This window comes from Bombus affinis, chromosome 9 (genome assembly GCF_024516045.1).
Source record: "Bombus affinis isolate iyBomAffi1 chromosome 9, iyBomAffi1.2, whole genome shotgun sequence".
Taxonomy (NCBI): domain Eukaryota; kingdom Metazoa; phylum Arthropoda; class Insecta; order Hymenoptera; family Apidae; genus Bombus; species Bombus affinis.
This window is the reverse complement of record NC_066352.1, coordinates 1233854-1239655: the sequence shown is the minus strand read 5'-3', so window position 1 is coordinate 1239655 and position 5802 is coordinate 1233854. Positions and strand designations below refer to the sequence as shown.

Below are 5802 nucleotides of genomic sequence, written 5' to 3'. Positions count from 1 at the left end.
AGTTAACAGGAAGCGTATTTGTGCGCTGCGATGGAGCTGTCAAATGGCAACATGTTGCGTTACGTACGAATTCAATCAGAGCATGTAATAAAAAGCAGATGGAATTGTCACGTCAACTACGCACGTCTATATCACTACCAACTACACGAGTAAAGAACTCATACATGTATAGTCGTGAAGAAGAATCATAATGACGATATTTTCGATTCGCTGCTTGTTATCTAAATACGGCTATTTCTAAATTGGCTGAATTGTTTAGCAAACTGGTGCAAATTACAATAAAGGATACGTTTTAAAACTGCTTTCCAGCGCATACAGTTTAGAGACGTCTCTGAACATGAATTGTATCGATGTATCGACTGACCGCCAATCGCAAAGATTTAAAACTTGTGGACGGACTGTCTTAATGCAAATTGGAATTATTAATACGATTAATTGCAAGAAAAGCAGTCCAAATTTAGCTGCACGCACGACGAAGATAAAAGCTGCATTTATCGTGCTTGTTAATGACATCTGCGTATGTATAACGTATATGTAGATATGTATGAAGTTGGATTAGGATAGGTCAGAGAGAGCCAACATAACGTATAAATTATACAAGAAAGTTAAGTGGACAGCTGTCTTGATATCTGACATGCGTCATAAAGAATAGCCGATTCCTCGTTCTAACGATAAATTAATCTTTAATCTTCATAAAAATGAATTAATATACTTTTTTATTATGGAAGGTTATATCGCCAGTAAAAGACTGCAAATATTTTGCATTACATTAATAACTGGTGTAATTGATTTGCGGTGTAATGATGTCCGAATCGAGGCAAGAAACGGCGATCCGACAAAAAAAATCGATCTTTCATGGGGCGGAATCGCTGTAGCTACGTAAGTACGTGAACGTTGTCAGTGTTTAATCACAAAGATAAATGATAAGGAACTGCCGGTGCTATACGCACTAAATCTGTAGCGGAAAAAGGTTGTATGTTAAAACGTTAACGTTGAAAATAAATGAGAAATAATAAACTAAATCTCTGCTTCGCTATTTTCTTTTATTTTATTCGAACTGCGCGTTACACCTTGTACTAACAATAAGTCTTGTCTTTTCGCAGAAATATACGAAGTATACAACGAAAGACTTGTTAGAAATTCGGCCAGAATGACAGTACGCACTGATTCGCTTTTAAACTCCTTCTATTCTTTCATCCGTAGCCTGGCTCTTTTATACATCCGGTCGCTTTTACGGTGGGAGGTTTCTAGGTATTACAATGTTCGCCTATAGGTATGCCAATGCTCATGTTTATCGTGTGTATCACAACTGCATGCTTTGGCAGTGATCGTGACAGCGTGCTTGCAAAAATGTTCACGTGGGTGTCGAGACGGCGCGTCACGGCACCCCTAGGCGCCGCTCGCTGCGACGACCTACGTCGCTATTACGCCGAAAATAACAAGGTAGGCTGGTTGACATATAAGTACAGACGCTATGTCGATCGAGCGTACTCATACACAATTCACGTTCACCGTGCGTGAAATCGTGAAACTTCCTCCTCCGAGATTATAATGTAATTAATTCTCCAACGGTAAAATAACCTTTTAGCCCTAACGTTACCTGCATCCCTATAGACACACGTTTGTATCCAGTAATTCACAGAAATCTGTGTCAACCTCTTTGAAATTGAGCACTCTAGTCTGCTATGTGCCAACTTTACTTACCTTTCTGCTAATAATTTTGGCTGTAGGTACGTATATCCTACTTATTAGTACTATATCGTAGATACTAAGATTCATGTGCGATGACTAATTAAACATTGTGGGAATTAAAAAGACAGATGACGCATTGCATAACATTTAATTCGATTTGCTATGAAAAAAAGTACATATATATATATATATACATTGTGGGAATTAAGAGGACAGATGACGAATTGCGTAACGTTTAATTCGATTTATTATGAAAAAAGTATATATATACATTAGTACATCGAAGCGATATTATGTTGATGTATTATCGTGCAGTGACGTTTGTCGGTAAACGATCGTTATTATTAATAACTGAAGGTATTCGTCTGTGTTATTACCAACTATGTCGATAAGTTCAGAAACAAGTCGTGCCGTTTTAGTAGGTACAAATGACACTTCCTCATCGCGATAAATAGCGAAACGCCGGGGAAGCTTTCCGATAACCTGAAGTACATCGAATATATATAGTTTGATTTAACAATGTTACGAATTGTAACAGAGGATGACAGATAGCGACGTTCCAATGCGAGAAAAAATTAAAGAAAAATTTTGTTTATTTGTATGTATTTTACAATCAATTGTCATTGAAAATTATGAGTAAATTATTTTGGCGTGGTACTATAACGTGAATAATAAGTGATTCTAGCTGAATCTAATGTTTAAATCTGGAGGGTAATGTCTTTTTAGCCTTTAGCGTCGTGTCAAGTAATTGAGTAGATACCCACAGTTAAAGAAGAAATATCCAAATTCAGTAACAGATATAATACAGGAGTTAACAACCACCAAAACCCATTAGTTACCCAATTACTTGACACGACGGATCAGATCCGCAGACTAAAAAGACAATAGAATTTAGATTTAAGCATTAAATTCAATTAGAATCAAACATACTATAAACTCTTATAATCCAAGTTATAGTACCACGCCAAAATAATTTACTTATAATTCTTAATGAGAATTGATTGTGAAAAGTCTACTAAATAAAAAAAAAGTAATTGAGTAACTAATGGGTTTTGGTGGTTGTTAACTCTTATGTTATATCTATTACTGAACTTGGATATTTCTTCTTTAACTGTAGATATCTTAAGGTCGCGATGTATTGTTTCGTTGGCAACATACCAAGGTGCACCTATTAAGAATCTTAGAGTTTTTGATTGGAATCCCCATAGTTGGATCCCATAGGTCCAAACAGGTTTTAATATGGCTTTACAAATTTTTTTTTTATTTGGAAGAATTTTACAATCAATTCTCATTGAGAATTATAAGTAAATTATTCTGGCGTGGTGGCTTTATATAGCATTATTTTACTCTGCACGCTTAAGTTGGAACGTCTGCCAATGAGCCAGTAGAATTTTTTACTTTTAATTTAAGTTGTTTGGATTTATCTACGATGTGTCGTAAAGAAAAAAAAAAAAAAAGAAAATTAGCCTGCAGTATAGGGAAGCTATATTTTTTGTATCGCTCTGAACTATTGTAGTATCGTGGACAGGCTGCCTAAGAAATATCGTGTGAACTATACACAATGTTGCGAGAAAGCCTAAGTTTTGTCGGACCAAAAAGGTCTGGAAACTTCAATAAGCCGTGCGACCAATGTATCGTCGGTCCTTCAGTCGAATAGTTAGGCCTACGAAAAAAGGCCTACGTGACCATGACCATGCACAGTTGCGGAACACCTATGTGGTAGGGCTATGAAAAATGACAAAGGGATGCTTAAGGGAGAGTCGAGTTGTAAGGAGTCGAGAGTTGAGTCGAGAGAGATTTTCTGAGTAATGAGTCGTAAATTATTAGTTATGAGTTGTGAATTATTCATTTAGTTGTCTCTATAGCACATTACTGTATTTAGTTCACGTTAAATAACCATCGTTTCCTGTTTAATCCATTGTAAATATAGATCCATCTATCGCTAAACTTATCATGTAGGATAGAAATCATTGGAAACCCTAATTTCTAATATTTCTGAATAAATAAATCCTATATTATTGTAATCTGAATCGCGTTATGTTACCAGAATACAATATAATATACGAAACATATTAGATAGAATGTCAAATTGAGATATTTACACTAGAGGCTCCTTGCTCGATCGAGGATTTCTTTAAACTTAAGCATAAAATCGATACTTGTAAATATATACGTGTACAGCCTAGTCCAAACTGACAGACAATTGTTAGCAGCCAATCAATGGAATAATGTTGTCCGCGAAAAATCTGCGGAGAAACGAACGTATGTACGATGTCCAGATTGTCTATAGACAATCGCCTATCAGATTAGGTTTAAGAGGAACTTGCAACGCTTCGGCAACTTTTTAAAACAGGCCTTTATTTGCACTGCTTCCTTATCTCGTGAATGATTGTACGATTAATCACAAGGCATTTCTCGATCGATCGGATTGGAAATTCGTGCAAATCTATCGTATGACGGTTACTCGGAAGAACGCGAGGTCTAGGAATCAGTTAATCAGAGAAACGCAAGGTTTAGGAAACAATTATCCAAACGATATCGCGTTATCTTGCCTTTGTATAACGATCAATTATTTCGAGCGTTCATGCTCACACGTATGTAGATAACGAGTTGAAAAGATTAAGCAGAAGAAAAACCATAAGAAAAAAACAATTGTTGCCGCGAGTAAAGTTTAAAAAAGTGTAATTTTTTTGAGCCGATGACCTGGCTTGATCGCGTGAGTCTTCTCGTGTGCGAAGAGAAGTCGATCGCGGTTCATGAATTTCCCAGCCATGTTGCATGTTAACGAATCAACGTGAGAGGAGTTGCGTTCTAAGAATAATTCACAACGAGTTAGAAATAGTATCGCCGTACAAACGTATTGATCGGCGACCCTATTCCGTACCAGCCAGAAAGTCCATCGACCTGAATTCTTTTCCGAACCGCGTTCTACCTGTGCTTCTGAACTCGTCAACCGCATTCGGAGTTCAACGAGTTCTTCCACCATGGTCGTTTCGGAACAGCGCGGTGCGACGCGGCGTGCCGTCGATCGTTCTACAAATAGCAAGGTCTCGAGCTTCGCCTCCCTAAATAGATCGCATTTAAAGCAAAGCCGTTTGTATGCAAAGCGATTCGGTTAAATACTGTTGAATCGAGATTGTTCACGCGTCGAACCTACCTTTTCATCGCAATCGCATCAATAGGATTTCATCAGCAGCATGACTGTTCGACTGTTCGCAGAGAGACGCGATTGCGAAGAAGCGCGCTAACGAGAGTCGTAAATTCCCGTTACGATTTGATAATCGACGCCACGAAATGATCGATCCCCTATTTCGGTTAGGATAATAAAGGTGGTTGAACCGATGTTAACACCTAGTTAATAAATTAAAACATGTACTTTATTTCGAACAACTTCGAATACGACAAGTCTGCGAGTGTATCGCGTGTACAAAGATTGATCGCAAGTTAAAATGTTGACGGACCAAAAAACGTAAAGCAACTCAAACTTCCGTGACGATGATGCAGCGGAGGAAAACTGGCGATGGGTGTGTCTAAGGACACGAGATAAGCAGATTCGTTTTTTTTTTTTATTTATTTTTTGAAATTCACAATTTGTCCAATTTGGACATTTGGTGGAATTTTTTAACAATTAAATTAGCATGTTGGTGGCTACCCCCAGCGAGGTACCATCCTCGTGTTTGCTAGGTTATGTCCTTTATAAGGTCTGATGGGTGTTTCCTTTTTAGTCTTCTGTCCATTTTTATGGTTTTGTACGTTTCCGCAGCCAGCCGGTTTGGGTGTGTTGCTATTCTTGATTTGAAAGATCCTACCCCATCCATACTACTCCATCTTAAAATCCTACCTAACCAACAGACAATTCATAGTTAAATGCCTAGGCGCCTCTTCCGCAACATTCCCAATAGAATCCGGCATACCCCAAGGTAGTGTCCTCGGACCCCTACTGTTCTCCATCTACACTGCCGACTTACCTATATCAAACGAGGTAACAATAGCAACATTTGCCGACGACACAGCACTATTAGCTACCCACGCAGACCCGGCAATTGCCTCATCCACTCTCCAGCGAAGTCTCGACACCATGGAAAAGTGGTTCCAAAAATGGGGCTTCAA

The 5802-nt window shown here is 38.2% G+C and overlaps 1 long non-coding RNA gene across 2 annotated transcripts; it reads right to left on the bottom strand.

Annotated features, from left to right (window-relative positions):
- Window positions 1–693: 693 nt before the first annotated feature.
- LOC126919981 (uncharacterized) lies at window positions 694–5398 on the bottom strand. Of its 2 annotated transcripts, none has more exons than XR_007711854.1 (2): window positions 1071–5398; window positions 694–955 (listed from the first exon to the last, which is right to left on the bottom strand). It is a non-coding gene; the product is annotated as an uncharacterized LOC126919981 (long non-coding RNA). The 2 variants fall into 2 exon arrangements; XR_007711853.1 differs by having other exon boundaries at window positions 1082–5398.
- Window positions 5399–5802: the final 404 nt, after the last annotated feature.